This window comes from Equus przewalskii, chromosome 14, assembly GCF_037783145.1.
Source record: "Equus przewalskii isolate Varuska chromosome 14, EquPr2, whole genome shotgun sequence".
Classification (NCBI taxonomy): domain Eukaryota; kingdom Metazoa; phylum Chordata; class Mammalia; order Perissodactyla; family Equidae; genus Equus; species Equus przewalskii.
In genome coordinates this window covers 56,312,425-56,334,206 of record NC_091844.1, presented here as the reverse complement: position 1 = coordinate 56,334,206, position 21,782 = coordinate 56,312,425, and positions in this window count along the sequence as shown.

The following is a 21,782-nucleotide window of genomic DNA, read 5'->3' as shown; positions in this document are numbered from 1 at the left end:
TGGGCGGAATAATGAGTAAACACTTAATAGGAGGCTTTGATCCAGTATTTTTGTAATGCTAATCAATTGCATACCACAGCTCCCTTTTTATTGTTATGCTAAAACTTCCTATTAAAAACAGTTTTTGTCCCAACTATCCTGTAAAAAGCAAACTTATATTGATGGAATCCCATTCGGGAACTTTGTTTCTCATTTCCCCAGACTCAAAAGAGAGTGAAATACTTCCTAAAGAACACAATGTAAACAAACCATTTTATACATTAATAATAAAAGCTGATTCGATCATGGTTTATACATATTTTGTGAAGTGGTGTGGTCATATTATTGTGGATAAATAGAATGTTGATGAACTTTATTCCTAAAGAAATGGGGCCGATACTGCTTAGACTAGAATGCAGGAGGATCTTTGGGTTGATTGTCCAGTGAGATTCAGATTGAAGCCAACAACATTTATTGCAGTAGCGCCAGTAGGAAGTGGTGTCTAGGGGGGAAACTGATCCCCTCATAATCTTCATCAGCTCTTTCAGTGCTAAGGCCATCACAAATCAGCATCAAGTCCAAGTTAACGGTGCAGTTTAAGAGGGTGTTCCCTAAACACTTTCAACAAGATTGTCACTCTGAAGCCCCTCCTATTTAGAAGTTGTAGAGCTTCCTTTGATCACAGCCAAAGGCAATCCAGAGGGCATCCCTTAGGAGCTCTCCAAGAAGCCAGGGACCACCTTGACAACTGTTATTTACAAAGCATGTGTAAACAACATAGGGAGTTTGCATGTTCCCCATCGCTCACCAGATCAGGACTCTAACTGCCAGGATCACAGCTCTCCAGGAAGCCTCTACAATTAGTGGAGATTTATCAGCTTTTATCAAGCTTCAAAGAGTCAAGCCTAGTTACAATTGGAATGATCAAAATGTATCACCTGATGCATATGCCCCTAATTCAACTGGAGAGTTCTCAGAACATTTCCAGAATTTTTTAGGGTTCCTCAGCACAAGATGTAAGGTCAAAGATTTTATTTGGTGTCTTGACCTCAACAGTAGCTGAGTTATCTGGAGACAATCACTGCCTTATACACTTCAATTCCTCATCCAAAAAAAGAAAAGAAAGAAAGAAAAGAAAAATCTGGGCTTAATCATTTCTAAATTCTTTTTTGCTCTATATCTACAAATCTATAAATCATTAATTTTATGTCAGCTTTTCCTCCTAAAAAGAAAAACAGAAGGAGCCAGCCCTTGCTAAATTTCAGGGGTTTGAATTATTATTATTTAGAATGTAGTTGTCCTTTGCTAGGACAATTGCAAAGTGTAACACTGATTTCTTCATCAAATAGAGCTTACATGACCCCAGAACTTTATACAATAAAGGAGGTTAAATTTCCTCAAAGAATGAGAAAGTTCGTCTCCAAAGGTCTCCCAATTTCCAGCCGACCTGTGAATTAAAATGCTGGGTTTTGTTGCTCTATGTGGCACGTCAAGATGATCACTGTGTAGAATCGCATAATGTGACCAAACAGAAGGTCTTGTTCAACATTTTAGGCTATCATGGGTCAAGATATTTGGGCAATAGTGGATTGAAATAACCCAACGAGCAGTCTTTTTCGTTTTCTCAAAGAAATACTTACAAATGGGCTTTTTTGCTGAAGAAGGACACCATGTAAGGTTATTCATTTTATCACGAATATTTTACCACCAAATCGCCACAGTTATTTTTCTTCATCCAATTCTCAAAGTTTCCTTTTAATTGAAGCTATTCTATCAAATAATAAAAAATGTATGTATCTTTGTAATGCAATGGTTCATTGCAAGTGTTCAATCTTGAGAAAAATGCCAACTAATCAGGCAACTTTGTGAGCCCCTCAATCACTGAGTTGAACAGAGAACATTAAAGCTTGCACATGGCTATAGCTCTTCCTGTGGTATTAGGTTCAACCATACGAAATTGTCAACATCCACCCATCTTTGAAATATAAATTTTTATCTGTTATCATGATCCTTTTCTTCTCCATGAAGAAAAACATCAAAGTCAACTGTGAAACTTTTGAACAACAAATACACGCAGCCAAGCTAGCGCATAACTGAGAAGATAAACTTGCTGAAGCATTACATAATCCATTATTTATTTACTTTAAAAACAAACAAAAACCAAAAATCACCTTTATAAGACAACTGGAGCCAAACTGAGGAGCACAAATGGCAAACAGTTTAAGATAAGAAGCTTCCACAGATGTGCAGTGGCTGTTGATGCATGCAGGGTGAGCAAAATAGCCTTCATAAAGGTTTTCACTCCTGTAGTTTCACACACAATAAGTATGGCTGAACCTGTTCATCTTCAAATATCTTTTTGCTAATCAATCACATTTGTGCTGAAAATTCACATCTTATTGGACAAATTATTTATTTGCAATTCTTATTGCAAATTGTTTATAACATCACAAAGTAGGTTGTAAGCTGATATGCTTTTCATGTATAAGCAAAATATCAACAAAATAATAATATGATCACACTATTACTAAAAGTTTTAAAACTGGTTTAAACCAAATCTTTCAACCAGTTAGATATTCAAACATGACTTTTCAACACATTATAATGCAGTGAGTAATGCTTTCATTCTTTATGGATTCTTGCCTATTTCCTAATAAGATTGACTTTTCCATATATAGAATTTAGTACTTTATTAAAACATTTTCTATTGTAAGAGACTTACTTTAGGAATTAATTCTAATAATAACCTTAAAAGAACCACAAACATTTTCTATTTGCTTTTTGACTTTTTTAGTTTTATTGTTTTACTGTTCCTAGCCAAGCATTTCCTTTTTTTATTGCAATTTCAATTGAGTTTACTTCAAAGTGTGCATGCTTGGAATTTAAATGTCACTAAGAGAAATATAATAGCACCTAACATTTATGAATAGTTTTCTATACACTAGAACTGTGTTAATCACAAAAATATATTATCGCATTTAAACATATGCTGGATTCATGCTTGTATTTTCTCATATAAGTAACAGCAAAGTTTAATTTAAACTCATTTGACTAGAAAATCAAATAAATCCCTCATTATAATAAAATTCTAAGCACAAGTATAACCTACACTTCTTAGAGTCATTTAAATTTCTGATTAGAATTGCACTAAATCTGTATATTGCTTTGGAAGCAACAACAATTTTGTAATATAAACTCTTTCCAAGCAAGCCCACTGAGTTTATTTATTTATCATATAAAGTTCTGTAACTTTCTTCTCACACATTTCTTGTAGAGCTTATCTGGATATCTTATATTTATTGCTATTGGTAAATGTAATGTTTTTAATTGTATTTTCTAATTTATTATTGTTAATAAAACCTTACAGTTCTTGAACTCCACACACTGTACTAAGGACCTTGGAATAATTACCTTATTTTGTCTCTCAAAAACCAAATGTGATCTGTATTATTATTAGCCTCTCTTTACAAACAAGGAAACCAAGGCTCAGAAAATTCAAGTAAGTTTAGAAGGTCACAAAAGTAAGACTGGAAGATTCAGTCTCTAGCCATTCTTAATTTTAGCTTAAATTTCCATAAATTTGGCTTAGCAATTTCACAAAAGATAATAATTTGAGAAGCAAGTTCACAAAGCCAGTCATTTGAGGAGCCTTACATCTGTGTCAAAATTCTAGGTATACTCTATCTTTGAGGAGGCAGAGTTTGTTTTTATAAAAATTGGTCCATTTGTTTTAGCCACATGGACAAGGCGGATATCTGATAATACAGATAAATCATAAAGTTTATGGTCTAAAGAAGCCGAAAATAATATTTATATCAACAAAAACTAGAATTTTCTTCTGAAACTGGCTTGCTTTTTTTTTTAACTTATCCATAAGATTTATTAGGGGAAAGCCATGCCACCACTCACAGGGGGTAGCACGCAGCGGATGCTCAATGAATATCTGTGGAGCATGTTTCCATATTTAACAAATTTAATTAAAAAAATACTAACCGCACCATGTATTTTTGCAATTCAGTTACATTTGAATTAGAGAGGAATATTCTTTTCCAAAATGTATTTTACTTCCTTTGGCTGTGGGGAAGAGGGAGATGAAATAAAAAGGTGGCGGAGAGAGGACGTGAATGAACCAGGATGAGAGGTCAAGGGAAGAACAGTTATGTCTAAATACAATGGAGAAGATTCCAGAGTGGGATCATGGGGTCAGGAAAGAAAGGTAGATGAGGAGAGGAGGCAGTAGTTTCTTAAAAAGTTAGAAAAAGAACAAGAAAAACTAAAATAAACTAGGAAAAGAAAATGGAATCGTTTTCCCATTTGTATCTCTAGCAACTTCTAAAACAAAGGAAAATATTCAATTTTGTATATTTATCCAGCCATCTCACTAAATCTCATATTAACTTTTTAAATAGACTTTTAAAAGAACAGTTTTAGGTTCACGGCAAAATTAAGCAGAGAGTATATGGGTACACATATGAGAGTATATGGATACAGAGAGTTCGCATATACCGCCTCCTGCCACACACACATAGCCTACCCCACTATCAAAATTTCCCGCTAGAGTGGTACATTTGTTACAATTGATGAACTTACATTGACACATCATTATCACCCATATTCCATAGTTTATCTTAGGGTTCACTCTTGGTATTGTACATGTTATGTGTTTGCACAAGTGTATCCACCATTATAGTACCATTATCCGAATATTTCCACTGCCCTAAAAATCCTCTGTGCTCTGCCGATTCATCCCTCCCTCCCCGCAGCCCCTGGCAACCACTGATCCTTTTACTATCTCCATACTTTTGCCATTCCAGAACATCATATAGTTGGAATCCTATAGTATGTAGCCTTCTCAGATTGGCTTCTTTCAGTTATGAATATGCATTTCGGTTTCCTCCATATCTTTTCATGGCTTGATAGCTCATTTATTTTAACACTGAATGATATTCTATCGTCTGGATGTACCGCAATCTGTTTATCCATTTACCTACTGAAGGACATCTTGGTTGTTTCCAAGTTTTGGCAATTATGAATAAAGCTACTATAAACACCTGTGTACAGGTTTTTGTGTGGACTTAAGTTTTCAATTCATTTGGGTAAATAGCAAGGAGCACAATTGCTGGATCATATGTTAAGAGCATGTTAAGTTTTATAAAAATGTGCCGATTTGCATCGCCCCCAGCAAAGAATAAGAGTTTCTGCTGCTCCACATCCTCGCCAGCATTTGGTGTCAGTGTTCCAGATTTTGTCCACTCTAATAGGTGTGTGCTGGTATCTCATTGTTGCTGTAATTTGCAATTCCCTAATGAGATATAATGTTGAGCATCTTGTCACATGCCATCTGTATTTCTTCTCTGATGAGGAGTCTGTTCAGGTTCTTTGTGTGGCTTCATTGTCACAGAAAAACTCTGTAGTTGTTCAAATCCTGTAACTCCACTGAACTTAGAGCATTTAACTGTAAGGAAAGCAGTCTTCATCATCACTGGCTCAATTCCTGTCTGTTTGGACTCTGCTTTTTTGCACAGCTGGAATTCAACGATGTTCCAGATTTTTGTTATGATCACCAGTTTGGCAAGTACATATGCCTTTTCAGAGCAGTATGAAAGCTCCATCTTGCACACACAAGGAGATCCAATGATTTTAGTCTCCTAGAACCATATCACTCCAAGATCTTGACATAAAGAAAGGAGCCCAGCAAATAGCCACTCCCTTGCTAGACAGATTATTTTCAATTAAACTAATCTCCACAATTTGGTTAAACTTCCTCCAAATACCCGTAAACTGACCATTACCAAAAAATGAAAAAAATAAAAAGGAAGAAGAGGAAAAGAGAGGAAATCCACATCTGGGATCACTGTCTCTATAGCATTTTACAAAAAGCCTGGTTGCACATTTCACAACACAATCTTTTCAGATGAACAATCCAGCCAAAGCAGAGCCACACCAGCCTTTCTATTCTAGCTTGATAAACTCTTGGAATACTTTTATTCTTCTTTATTTGTTGGTTTTGTTTTGTATTGCTACCTTACTATACATTATAGTTAAACAATAGACTTTTTAAGTACCATAAATTTCCCATACTATACAAATTGCCCATGATTACCACATTGGGTTCATATAATTCCCATTTCTGCCTTGTTGGTATCTTTCAATAATGCATCACACACACAAAATGGGCCGTGGAACAATCATTAGGTTGTTCATCCCACACACTGGTGGGCCGCCCATGACTTCAGCAGCATGTACACATTCTGTAGGCCTGAAACCTACATGCCTTTCCTTTCCTTCCATTATGTATAATACAAAAGAACTCGTTTTCATCATTTAGAAGAATACTGTTCTCAGTTGGAAGTTTTGTTGTGAATTATAGCATAAGTTAGCCTTTTTCAGAATAAAATGACTTCTTTAAGTGGCACTTCATGAAAGTTCTTCCCTCAGCAGGTCACTGAAGCTGGGGAAAATATCACTCTGTTCACATCAAGTTTTGACAAAAATAAAGTTGTCTGGGATACAGTTTCTCCTAAACCTCTTTTTCACCCATGAAAGGCATAAGGAGAAGGAGCACTTCCCACAGCTCCCATTGCTTATATAGTTAATACACCAAGGATTTGTATTAGTTAAGGGCCAGAATATGAGAAATAAACATAACAATGGGAAAATGGAGGTTTAAAATTGGAGTAAAGACAAGAAACTACTGAGTAGTGATAGACACAGAAAAGAAGAAGAAATGGGTAGAGTAAGATAAATGAGTGAAAGGGTAATAGGGGTTGTGGTACCTCATGTCTATAACAAGTGTGGAAGAAATTTAAAACGTATTACACTATTTTGCCACAAAGAAGTGAAAAGCAAAATATTATTTTTTCTAGTTAAAGCCGCTATCATTTAAAGCCTTGATTTCCTCCTCTGACCAAGATGAATCTTCAGTTGAATTGAATTTTCTGTATAAGCTACTTTTGCTTCATTGATAACCTAAGAAACAAGAAACCTATGAAGAATATTTTTGCCTGAATGCCATTATTTTAAAAACAAAAAGAATGCTGAGATGTTCTTTCATAAATTTTTGATTAGCCACAAGGAAAGAGGAAAAAAACAGAACTGAGAATGAAAACCTTTGAAGAGCAAGCAGAAGCCCTCTCCTAGTTACTTGTAAGCTGGCTGTTGACCTGTGTTATCATAGATCATTAAAGAGCTTATGATGTCAATCTGTCCTTAAATTCTCAATGACAAGAACCAGAATCTCACAGTCCACAGAGAAGCTTTTGATTGATTTATGACAGATTCTTCTGCTCAAGACTAAGAGGAAACTAGGTTAGTTTAAGCAGCAAGGTGCTTAATTATGTCATAGATTTATTTCATTATTTCATTATACCGTTGCTCTAATATGTGTGCCTCATTTGAATAGAGTGATCTTTAACATTTTATGTTTCCACCTGGCTGTTTTAATAAAGACCTACATTTAGATTGAAAAGAATTTAATAGGGGAGAGATATAGCAATAGCATTAATAAAGAGGTAAGCAATAAAAGAGGCCAAAACTTTAGACATAATTAGCATATAAAGAAGAGAATGAATCTATAGGGGATGAATCAGAAGTCAGAGGTCAATAATTTAGATCAAACTAATGGAAACAAGCCTGCAATCTGTGGCAAGGAGACATGAAATTAAAATGACTAAAATCAGAATTAGGTTAGGGCTGTGGATATAAGATCCAAGTCAAAGATGCAGGTTTCATAAACAGAAGACATCAATGAATCCACAAAGGGACTACCTATTAAGGCCTCTCAGCAAGACCAGTCATGACATTGGCTGCTGACACCAGGAAGACCCTAATCTTTCTAGGTGGGTTGGGTCATTCTGAAGATAATTATTCTGAAGGAATCAGCTGCCTGTCCAGGCTCTGATAAGATCAGGAATCAAAATCAGCCCTGTTCATTACTCTGCTCTATATTTGGTCAATTTTGAGTTCTACCCCACATAGATCCAGAAAGCTTTTTGGAAGGAAGTTCACAGATTAGGCTATCCCAGAAAACGTCTCAGAACCTATATTCCCACTGAAGTAAGGCCTTTTGACTCAGAACTCAGAACTCTGTACATATGGCTCCTGGCCCAGGAAACAGTTTCAAAGCCCTGAGAGGTATCCCTATGCACACCATTTCTCCTTCAGACCCAGGATCCACCTGATGGGCCCAGTCACTCTCTTACTCCAATAGTGTTCTAGGCACAGAAGTTGGCAGGAAGAAAGCTAGGGCCTTGGCCCAACTCCTGGTTCTATTTTACAGCCCAGCTTAAATAGGTGAGCCCTCTATCTCCTTTACTTTCCATGTTGAAGGTCCCACTTCTGCCCTAGACCAAAGCAGATGTGGACTGATGCTCAAGGGAGCTGTACTGTCAGCCTCCTTCCCAAGCCTCTACCCACAAGCTTAGAGCCAGTATCTGAATGGTAAAGTTAAAAAAAAAATAGAAGAATTGTGAGTAACTTGAAGCTTTCCCTCTAAGATCAGGTACAAGGCAAGGATGTCCCCTCTCATCACTCCTTTTCAACATAGTGCTAGAAGTCTTTGCTATCACAATAAGGTAAGGAAAGGAAATAAAAGGTATACATATTGGGAAGGAAGATATAAAACTGTCTTTATTCACAGAAGATGTGATTGTCTATGTAGAAAATCCAAAAAAATACACAAAAGAACTCTTGGAACTAATAAGTGATAGCAACATTGCAGGATACAAGGTTAACATACAAAAGTCAATTGCTTTGCTATATACAAACAATGTACAATTGGAATTAGAAATTAAAAGTGCAATAACATTTACATTAGAACCCTCCAAAATGAAATACTTAGGTACAAATCTAACAAAATATGAGCAACACGTATGTAAGGAAAACCACAAAACTGATGAACAAAAACAAACAAGAACTAAATAAGTGGAGAGATAATCCATGTTCAGGGATAAGAAGATGCAATATTGTCAAGATATCAGTTCTCCCTAACTTGATCTCAATCTTAATATACAATACCAAAAGCACAATCCATGAAAGAAATAATGACTAAGCAGGACTTCCTTAAATTTAAAACTTCTTCCCTGTGAAAAACAATATCAAGAGAATTCAAATACAAGTTACAGACTGGGAGAAAATATTTGTAAAAGACAAGTCTTATACAGAACTGTTATCCAAACTATACAAAGAATCCTTAAAATTCAACATTAAGTATAAAAACAACCTAAAAATGGGCCAAAGATCTTAACAGACACCTCACCAAAGCATATATACAGATGGCAAATAACCATATCAAAAATGCTGTACGTCTTACGTCATTAGGGAATTGTAAATTAAAACAACATGGTACCATAACACACTATTAGAATGGTCAAAACCTGGATCACTGACACCATCAAATGCTGGTGAGAATGTGGAGCAATGGGAACTCTCATATATTGCTGGTGGGAATACAAAGTGATACAGCCACTTGGAAGACACTTTGGCAGTTTCTTACAAAACTAAACATACTCTTATTAAATGAACCAGCAATTGCACTCCTTAGTATTTACCTGAAAAAGCTGAAAACTTATGTCCACACAAAAACCTGCGTGTGATGTTTATACTGTCTTTATTCATAATTACCAAAACTTGGAAACAAACAAGATGTCCTTCAGGAGGTAAATGGATAAATAAACTGTGGTACATCCAGACAATTAAATATTATTCAATGCCAAAAAGAAAATGAGCTAGCAAGACAAAAAAAGACATAGATAAATCTTAAATACATATTACTAAGTGAAAGAAGTCGATCTGAGGAGGCTAGATGTGCCGTAGTATTACAACTATATGACATTCTGGAAAAGACAAAACTATGGAGACAGTAAAAAGATCAGTGATTGCCAAGGATTGGGGGACCTGTGAAGGGATGAAAAGGCAGAGCATGGAAGATATTTAGGGTGGTGAATATACACTGTATGATATTATAATGATGCATGTATGTCATTACACATTTGTCTTAACCCATTGAACGTACAACACCAAGAATGAGCCCTTAGGTAAACTATGGACTTTGAGTGATTTTGATGTGTCAAGGTGGGATCATTCTTGGTAAAAAATGTACCATTCTGGTGAGTTATGCTGGGGAAGCTATGGATGTGTGGAGAATTGGGGTATATGGGAAATCTCTGTACTTCCCCTCCATTTTATTGTAAACTTAAAACTCCTCTAAAAAATACAGACTAAAATAAACATTAAAAAAAATAGAAGAATTAAGAAATAGAAGCACAGAATTTCAGAGAAGGCATTAGACTAGCATCTAGAGAAAACTGGCAGAGGCATTGTATATGCTCACATACACAAGAACAGGTTTGTGTCCCGAGCATGAGAAAATCAGCATGGAAGGCAGTTTTGACAAGGAAATGAGGAGCTATGTTTTTTCATCTCTTACAGTGGGCTAGATCTGCATTACAGTTCGAAGAATGTTCCACCATTGTTCCTGAGATCAAGGCTGTTGTTTTCAGGCATCTTACGTGACACAAATGGATAAGGGCTAGTAGATGTGTTCTGAGCAAATGTGAAAGCAAATAATATACTCTTTGATTTATTTAAATCTGTCCATGGACACTCTAAGCATTTGAACCAAATAGTCATATTGAGGCCTGTCTTCTCTAAGTTAAGCATCAGTCAGTCCATTTAAATACTTGATTTTTAACTACTTGATCTTTTAACTACTTTAAAATCTCTTCATCATCTTGATCAACTTCTTTTTAATCATAATTTGACATCCTTTTCCCAGCTGTAACTTCTTCAACGCCTTCTGGCTGCCAATGGGAATTTGAAGATGGAAATTTGGGAGGAGACAGGGGGTCACGGCTCAGAGATTGACTTGCTCTGTGCTGGTATGTCCCTGTCCTTCAGGTCAGGCCTTGAGGAAAGCGTCTATGAAATTCACTTCTACTGCTTCTCTTCTTACTCCTCTGCCTCTAAAATTCTCCTCTTCTAAAATTTTGCTATTCTTCCTAGCCTCATAAATACACAAGATCTATGATGACACCAACCACACTACAGGAGATGCCACTGGTTTTCTTGTGCTGGTTTTTAATTTAATTTAATTACAGCTTTAATTGCAATAATTACTGCTTGTCTTTTCCCTGCCTTCTGATATTGATTTTGCGGAATTTATAAAGGAATTTCTCAGTAGAAATTTGTTTTTTGATAACCTTAAAAATATTTAAGGAAATTCAAACCAATATCTATCAAAATTAAAACTAAATATAATGTTTTCCAGAAATTTAACATTTAGGAAATTCTCATTTTATTTTAGCACCTTTGAAGTGACATAACACAAGATACTCACTGAAGCTTTAGTTTTAATAGCAAAAGAAAAATGCAGCAATCTAAATGCTGATCACTATGTGGACAGCTTAAATAATTATGGTTCAACCACAAAGTATAATCCGATATAACCGTTAAAACAGCCAAGCAGCATTATGTGTACTGATATGAAACAATATCTAAGATATTTTAAATAAAAACAACTACATGAAGTTTATGCTTATATTTTCAAAGAATGTCTATGGAATGATAGAAACCAAATCAATACAGTGGTTGCCCCTTGAATGGGAAAATAGGCAACTAGACACAGGGCTGGGAAAATTTCTTTCACACACATTCTTTCATATCTATTGGATTTTGTACCATGTGTGTATACTACCTCTTTTAAGACAGATTAAATTTATTTAAAAATAATTGTAAAAGAATTAGCCCCCTTTGGGTTCTATTATTTTTACTTGAAAGAAATCATACAGTTGGAAAAGAAAAAGCTAAATAAACTTTGAAAAATATATGAATAATTTTATTGAAAAGGAAATTTTAAGAAATGAAAAGAAGTTGGAATTTTGGTGTCAGACAAACCTAGATTCAATTCTTGGCCAAATCTCTTGACAAATTAAATAGCTTCTCTGCTCCTCAGCATGTGTGTGTATGTATGTATACACATTAGGGGATATAAAAGCAGAAACCTCACAGAGCTGTGATGATCAAACGAAATAATGAATGCCATGTACTTGGTGCAGCATCTGGGTCAGAGTAAGTGCTCAATGAATCATATTATTATTATCTTTTAAATTCTAGCTCTTTCTCTAGAGTCAGAAACAAGACTGAATGCATCAGTCTCACTAAAGAATGTTTCTAAAGTCATGTTATATAGGCAAGTATGGTAGTCAAACTTATACCAGCTTAAAAAAAAACCCCAGCTATTGGCAGCCTAGCTAGGTATTTAATTCACCTGCAAGGTTCCACTACAAAATTGGCAAATAGGGTCTGTTGTCTTTTGGATTTTTATGCCATAGTCACAAAGAAAGCTGTTAATCAACTCATTGAATCAGGCTGAAACTTAAATGTTACATCTTTCAGATTCACACTGATAATATTTGCATAATTTTTTATTACTTTTAGTAGTTTAGTAACATAGTTTATCACACTGAGATGTATAGTCTGGAGGGGTTGCTTTTCCCGACTTATTCTAAGCATTCTTAAAGGAAATTGAAGACTCAAGAAGGGAGCAGAGAGATTTACTGGTAATCACTGTTAAAAGCATTATTTATTTTTCTCTTCTGGTTTTTGATGATGGTGGTAGTTATGAACAAAGTCTAGAGTTTATCTGAGATGCATTTAGTGACCCAACTGGTAGTATTTAAGACTTACTATGTCTACAAATTATGTTGGATCATATGGATTATAAATAAAAAACTAGCAAAGACTCTGTCTTCAAGGAGCTTATAATTCACCACAGAAGATATATAATGAACATAAACAAATATAATGTAGGGGCCAGCTTGGTGGCATAGTGGTTAAGTTCACGTGCTCCCCTTTGGCAGCCCAGAGTTTACAGGTTTGGACCCTGGGCCTGGACCTAGCACTGCTTGTCAAGCCATACTGTGGCAGGCATCCCACGTAAAGTAGAGGAAGATGGGCACAGATGTTACCTCAGCAACAATCTTCCTCAAACAAAAAGAGGAAGATTGGCAACAGATGTTAGCTCAGGGCCTATCTTCCTCACACAAAAAAATTAAATAAATAAATAAATAAATACAGTGTAGAAAGTATGAATAAAATGAGAGGAAGAAAATAAACTACTCAGACTTTATAGCAGCTTTATTCACAATAGCCAAAAGGGAGAAAGAACTCAAACATCCATCAACAGACGAATGAATAAGTAAAATGTGGTATACATATACAATGGAATATTATTCAGCCTTAAAAAGGAATGAAATTCTCATACATTCTACAACATGGATGAACCTTGAAGACATTATTAAGTGAAATAAGACAGTCACAAAAGGACAAATATAATTCCACTTATATGAGGTACCTAAAGTAGTCAAATTTATAGAGACAGAAAGTAGAATGGTGGCTGCCAGGGGTTGGGGAGAGGGGAGAATGGAGAGTTTTTGTTTAATGAGTACAGAGTTCAAAATAGGATGATGAAAAAGTTCTGGAGATGCATGATGACGATAACTGTATGAGGCTGTGAAATGTATCCACTGCCACCAAACTGTAGACTAAAATGTTGAATTTTATGCCATGTATATTTTACCAAAAAGAAAGAAAAAAAGAACAGAAATGACAGGTAGTTTGACATAAATTTAAATTTTGAAATATTCAAGATATTTCCTAGGGTAATAGAGATAATTCTGCCCTTAACCCATGTGCTTCTCATCCAAAGACATCCTGAAAATGCACTAATAAAAATAAAAAGCATAATTGTATCCATATGTTTCAGATGAGAATTCTAAATATTAAATGTTAAAAGGATGAAGTGGTGTGCAAATGAAACTACATGCAACGGTTTCATCTATAAGCAATCATTTCATGGGCATAAAGGAGCATATGGAAAGATGATTCCTTGTTGAAACAAATAAAAAATCTTCAGACTTTCTTACATGGTAGAAGATATATTCCAAGGAGACAATTCTGTCCTGATTCCACCATGTACATTAATTTTGTTTGCTTATTGATATATCCTGATAGCAGTAAGCCTTTACCATAATTGTTTTTAACAAACTTTTATATTTGAAAGCCATGTTCTTCATGTCAAATGATCCAATGCGTCTAGTCATTTCCTTCAACTATATGTGTTGAACTTAATCATTGGTGCCTTTTAAATATAGCTTAAACAGAACATTGGCTCTCCATTTGACTTGCTCATAGAACTGAGATTCCAGAAGGGAGCAGTGTCTTTCGATAAGTTAGTCACAGGGTATTTTTAGCAGGTTGGAAGTTGGTGCTGTTTCCAGTGAAGTGAATGAAGTTTGGTAAATGGTGGACAACTGGTTTCTCACTCTGGATGTCCTTGCTATTTGCACACGAGGCAGTGAGTCATACTGCTTAAAAAAGCTAACAGTGTATTTATGGATAGGAATAGCATCTAAGATTCTGCTTATATACTGACAGTCTTGTGTTCAGGGTAATAAAGCCTACTATTATCCTGCCAGCATATCGGATGCTGGAGAGTCCTTTTGGTAGAGAAAGAGCCTTTTAAAAGTACTAACTGCTCTCAGCAGCATTTAGTACAACCTGTGAGAGGCTGTCAGTTTTTCTGATCCATTTATAACTGCCAGGAATATAATGGTGTCCTTTGAAATTGAATCCAGAACGGTGAACAAGCTGGTGAAACTTATCAATGCAACAATTATTTAAGAACACTTTTATGACGTCGATGGAGCTCTGACAATATGCTCTTAGAGATGGTGCAAAACTCCACGTCCAGCTAAGCATACACAGGAATTTGTTTCTTCCTTTAGAAGCCAAAAAAACCTTATGTTCAAGGGAATTATTAAATAATCACTAGACATATGCAAATGAAAATACATTTTCTATTCTTTCTTTTACCCTTTCTCTTTCTCACTACGTCCCCTGGACTATGCAGATTAAATTTTCTTTTGGAATACAGTTACTACCCTAAAATGCATATTATCTATGTAAAGCTTTCCATCTGAAAAAAGATAGAACCAAGTCATATGTTTGTACAGCCCTCAGGAAACTCAAACATAGTTGGCAGTCATCAATACTTCTTTGAATTTGTCTCTGAATTTATTAAACACCCCTCCTGATTTATGATCATGGGCAATGAGTGAGGTTAAAATATTTAAGTATCCTAAGATATATTTCCATACATCTCTGATAACTAAACTCAATTACAAATCATGTCTAAAAGGAGGGATTAAAATAAGATTTTCTTTCTATCTAATGAGATGATCTATGAATCTCTATTTACTGTGCATTCATGATTAAAAGAAACACCTTAATATACTGAGGTGGGAAAAGGCATTCAGAGATTATATATTTAAAATGTGTCCAAATCCAATCTTAGAAATAACCCTATAAAGCATTCACCAGCAGAACAATAATCCATAGTTTAGGATGACAATTTTATGTAATCAGTTGTTAGTTTCTGCATATTACATTCATATATTGCCTTAGTGACATATATCATTCCATTCCTTTAAGTGATATCAAGAGGCTCTCATACCCAAAGAGCTATCCCTCTGTGTTTATTTATTCAATTATCCATATTTCTTTGCCATTCAGCCTTAAAAACTACTTGAAGTTATCAAATGTCTTCAGATATTACTTCAGAAAAACCATTAAAGAGGATCACATGATAATTTGTAGAGCTGAATAAAAAGGTATCGCGATTGTGTGAGTAAAATTCCATCACTTTTTTATTTTGCAGGAAATAGTCCCCTTGCTTGCAGAATACCTGGACGTCGTAGGAACATAAGCTGGCTGGCAGAAAGACAAGGCAGGCAGCTTTGATTTATCCCAGGAAGTTAGAAAACCTCTCTTCAATGAAGGAGGTGAAAGCCATAATGATTCTTCATAATGAACCCTGATGACGAGGAGCAAGCAATGAGCCACTTTTTATGGCAGTTAATGATTCGAGCAGAATGAAAGAAGAAGACTGCACTGGTCACTTGCTCCTCTGATTCAAACATAAAAACACAACACAGTGAAAAAGCATATTGTTTCCCTGAACTTCAGAGGAAAAACTGAAAACGTTTTTCAAAGTAAATGAATTAATCTCCGTTCCAAACCCAGTAACTAGTCTTATTCTTTTGTTTTTGTCCTGATCTGCCTTCCTTACATAGAAGTTATGTAGCACACGTTGTTTTCTTTTTATATCGGTTACATTTTTACAGTAATCACACAGTATCTACACAAAAGAGATTGGGTTGATATCTATACATAGAAAACTAATGGGACCCTGTGAACCTGGATACTGACACCCTCACTTTGTCATCAATGTAGAACAATGCATAATAAATGTTATCATCATATCTGTGCAATACACATAGATTAATCATGACAAAAAAATGTTAGGATCCCCCTTAGTGTGTTATTATTTGTAATTGTCCATAACAATAGTTACAACAAACTTTGGTACTAATAGTGCATGCAACATTTGGAAATTTACTAGTATTTTTAACGAATAATAAAGAGAGTTTTCCATGAAGATGACAAGAATGGTAAACACATCCTTTTCCTTCTAAATTGTGTTTCCCTAGAAAGGTCAGGTCTAATGGAACCACGTAGGCCTTCATTTATTGAAAACAGGAATGTAAACTCTGGCCTACAAGAATATGAGACATTCGAAATATGCCTAGTGGAATAAACAAATACAGCAGAAAACCATGAAAATGGATTTATATAATTATTCCTTTATCTGAAATTTAGGGTTTTTTTTCAAGGAGGATATGAAGACAATTTTTCAGATAGGAAAAAATAGCTGTATAGTTACCTGCGATCTTAAAGGATTCTGCTAATTTCCATGTTGAAAGGCATTATCACTAAAGATGATAGAGTCCAACTAAATTTCTGAATACTCTCGCAGCCTTAGACTGCATGAGTCCAGGATTTTTATGCACTATTGCCTGCTTCCGTTGTTCTTAACAGTCCACTCAAGAAAGACAAAGAGCCGTAGGTTATATTTATGATACACGACTGTGACCATAACACAGTTCATCTCTTATGGGCTCATTGACTTTGCAAGTCATCTGTGAATGAAAAAATTCTTAACTTTCCCAGTCATAAAGTTGTTATTAGCTCAACTCTTCTGATATAAATGAACCAAATGATTCCATTAATATATTTCATGAATAAGAAGCTCAGGCCTTTATATTTTCCCTCACACTGTTCACCTTGGGTTCTAAAGTTATAATTACATGCAGAAAATCAAATTTTATACAGTGGAAAGATGTAAATGTATAAACTTAATTTTTTAACTAATCAAAGAAAAGCCAATATCAAATAACTGATAAAGTATAGGATAATTCTAACTACGTAACAACTGAAGAGGAAGAAAGTTTTGAATGCACGCACCAAAAGGTGAAGTGATCTAGAAGATTCATAGACTTCTGTCTTATAGCATGAATGTCAGTGAGGTAGTTCAATCTCTTCTTTCAATCGGTGTTTGGGAGTCTAGATGATTTTCACTCCATATGCCTCCATCTCTGTGTTAGAAAAGGAAAAAGGGGTGCTAGCAGAAGATAAAGTTCTATTATTGTATTATTTCTTGCCTCCAGTTGCTCCACTACCATAATTTTTATTCCTTTTGCTTAATAATCTCAGAGAAAAAATCTCACAGAATAATTTAAGAAATCTCACTTCTTTAAATAATCATCAAAACTTTGAAAATAGACCCATTGGAGTCTCTGTGCCATGAATCATTAGTAGTTAGGGAATCTTGTGTGATTTAAAAGATTTTAATTAATTGATTGGTAATTTTACTTTATTCTTTACTCTTGTTTTTCCCTTCTTAAACCAGAGAAGATATTTTGATTCTCTCCCAATATTTAACAGTCACCCACTTGAAATGACCAGGATATTTTTTTCTTTTAAGAACACGAAAAGCAGACCCTTGAAAATTCTTAATTTAAATGGATGATTTATCTTATTTGACATTACCTGGATTTTATTGATGCTGTTTCCTCATAATACAGAAAACCTCGAACTATTCTAAACTTAAGGTTCATGAACCTTTCCAATATATGTGGCAAAGGTCTTCTAGGAGGCATTGATTACACACACCCGGAAAGCTTATCAGTGGCCAGTGTTTCATTCACCCCAAAAGGGTATAGATATATCCAGCATGTTGAGTCTCACTTGCGTTTCAAGTCAAATGATACTATCAATAAAACTCCATTTGTGGGGGAAAGATTTAATTTAGTCTTACTCATCCAGCAACATGATGGATTAAAAATTAAATATGCATGAAAACAGATCACCAGGAATAAAAGTCAGAAGAAACTACTATCAAGAGATTTAGCTCTCCAAAAAGCTCAGATATTTGAATTGTCAAGATAAAAATAGATGTAGAATACAAGATAAAATAGATTAAATATTTAAAGAAATAAAATATGGAATAACAAAATGAATAGGCCATAAAAATTAAAAATATCAGGAATATATGAAAAATAGAATTTTAGAACTGAAAAATATAATTCTTGACATAAAAGAAAAAAGCCTACATGAACAGGTTATACAACAGATTAGACATAGCTAACAAGAGATTTAGTGAACATTATGCTAAACCTGAATAATTATCCAGAATACAATGCAGGGAGAAAAGAAAATGGAAGATATAAAAGAGAAAGCAAGAGACGTAGAGGATAAAATAAGAAGATATATGTATAATCTTAGTCCTATCGGGAAAGAATAGAGAGACTAAAGACATTCAGAGACATAATAGTTGACAATTGTCTAGAATTGACAAAATCCGAATTCACAAATAAAGGAAGTACAGTATATATAAGCAGACAGGCAAAAACCAAAACCAAAACCCCCACACCTAGAACAATTGTGGTAAAATTACAAATGACCAAAGAAACTGACAAAATCTTAAAAGAAACCAGAGAGTAAAGACAGATGTCCAAGACAGTAAAAAGCAATTGGAAATAGCAAATTTTTCAAAAGTAAAAAGGAAGAATTAAATCAGTGAAATGATATCTTCAATGGGCTGATGTTATTTATAAAATAAATGCATGAGTTAAGGACAAAAAGTTGGAAATAAAAGATAAAAGTATATATTAATAAATTCTAACTATAACAAAGCTAAGATGGCTGTATTAATATAAAATTAGAACTTAAGACCATTATATTATTATGAATGGTGAGAACCATTATATAATGAAAAGTTTTTAATTGATCAGAGAAATATAATAATTATAAAGTATGACCTTACTTCAATCAGGATTTATCCTCAAAACTCCCCTGAAACAGATTTTATCAACATCTACCGTGACTTTCTCACTTCTAATCCAATCTTTGTTTCTCTCTTGGCCCTCATTTTATTCAAACTACCAGCAGGTTTTGACATGGCTGTTTACTCCTTCCTTCTTGAAACACTTTTGTCTTTTGGCTTCCAGGTCATCACTCTCCCCTGGTTTTCCTCCTAACTCTACCCTAACTGCCTCTTCTCAGTCTTCTTTGCTGGTTCCTCCTTACCAACCCAAAGGACAGGGAAAAAAATCCGTTTTCATGACAGAAAGAGGACAAAAGCAATATAAATATTTTTCCTCTATCAGTAACAAAGATTCCAGCTACACAGTTTCTCTTACTCACTTTCTGTTCCTCACTGCAATCATAAAAATCTGTAGGAGGTTTGAATATCCTGTGGAACTTCCTGTAAATGCCCTGACTGCCTTTACTGCTCTGGTGGAATGAGTTTCAGAATCCTACACCTTCTGGGTGAGCACTGCCCAGATGACTCCATCCCCATTCTAAAACACCTTTGTCTCCAAGGTTGTTTTAGTGTCTCACTGAAATAGTTTGTCTTCCCAGAGTGTACCCCCAATTTTCCCAGTGAAATTTCAACATCCTACACACACACGCACGCGCACACACACACACACACACTCCCTCTCTCTCTCTTTAATCACCCTACTCATCCCTTAAAAGCAGCTCACTCCGTTAATGGCTTTCCTAGGGAGCTGCTCTTGAACCGCATTCACTGCGCTGCACCAACATCATGGTCAAGAAGGAAGTTCAGACTGTTTCCTCTATGTAGAATGCAAGTGCCACATATTTCAAGGCTCCATGCACTGCTCAAACTCTCTTGACATTTCTTTTGCCTGAAAAAGATACTTTGAAACATCACTTTGACTATTATGTGCATTACTATTACATGTATTCTTACTACACATTATTACATACTATTACTATTATTTTTTTGTTTATATTTTCTCAGAAAAGAAAGTAACAATTATTACCAGATGTTCCTGAAATGGAAAAACTTTTTTATTTGATTTCTACCTCTGGGCCATTTGTAAGAAAATTTTTTCTCAAAAATTTGGAAGGGAAGGTGCTATACGTATATGTTATATTTTTACCTACTCGTTTGCACCATAGGAAATTAATCTAAATCTTCACAATGAATTCTAATCTTCTAAATCACTAATTGTTTCCCATGACAATATAATCCTGTCATTTATTCTCATTAAGAGAAGAAGCACTTAGTTTATCAATATGATTAAAGGCAACATACTAAAGAATGTGAACTCAACTGTTACTCAAAGGCCAGTCACGGGGCTGGCCCCATGGCCGAGTGGTTAAGTTCACACGCTCCACTTCAGCAGCCCAGGATTTGGATCCTGGGCATGGACATGGCACCGCTCATTAGGCCATGTTGAGGCGGCATCCCACATACCACAGCTAGAAGGACACACAACTAAAATATACAACTTTGTACTTGGGGGATTTGGGGAGAAAAAAGCAGGGGAAAAAAAAACAAAGGCCAGTCACTAGGTTGGTCATCTATGCACCACTGGTCAAGCCCTAACATCAGAGGGTAATGGCTATATGATTCCCATGAAGCTGCTGCTACAACCGGGCTCAGTCTGATTCAGGCTAAAGTCAAAGGTAGAACTCCAAGGAGAGTCATGCGTATTTGGGATCAGATGAATGGGTTCAAGGGAGAATAAAAAGTCAGGTTTGGGGTGAAGGAGACAGAAACCAGGAATCACGTCTAGGAAACAAACCAGCTCCGGGTCAAGTTGCTAAGCAAGTCAGGAATATCAACAGTCAGAGCCTCACTAGCTCATTTTTAGAATTCATTTGTTCATTCAACACTCATTTATTCATTCATTCAACAAGGTGCCAGACACTATGTGCTAAGTCATAAGGTTAAACAAAACAGGCAGAATGTCCTCAGATAGCTTATATCCCAATGGAGGAAATGGAAAATAAAAACCAAATTCATATAAACACGTGAAATAAAATAGCACATTGTAATTACTCCTATGGAGCAAAGTAAAGCCAGATAAGATGATGGAGGCTGAGAAGAGGTGATATTTTGGACAGAGTTAGGAAAGACTTATTTGAGGAGCTGTTGCTTGTAGAGACCTTAATTACCTGAGGTAGTGAGCATGCAAGTACCTGGGGGAAATCCTCCCAAGCTAAGGAAACAGCAAGAGCAAAGACCTTGAGGTGGGGACATGCTTGGCTTATTTACGGAATAGTAAAAGGCCAATGAGGAAGTAGGATAGTGAGCAAGAAGATATAAGAAGGATAACCAGGAGCCAAACTATATTAGGGGATTGTAGGCTATGACAAAGACTTTGGATTTTATTTTAAATATGGTGGGGTATGGTAGTGCCATAAAGACAGACCGCCAACAGATGGCAGAAACTGGCAGGCAAAAATAGAGGTTTCAAATACAAACAGAGGGGTTTCGGTAGTTGCAAATAATAATGTGCTCCCCTTGTCATCACTTCTGAAGTTCCAATCAAGCAGAAAAAGTTGGTGTGTACGTAGGATGTGGAGAG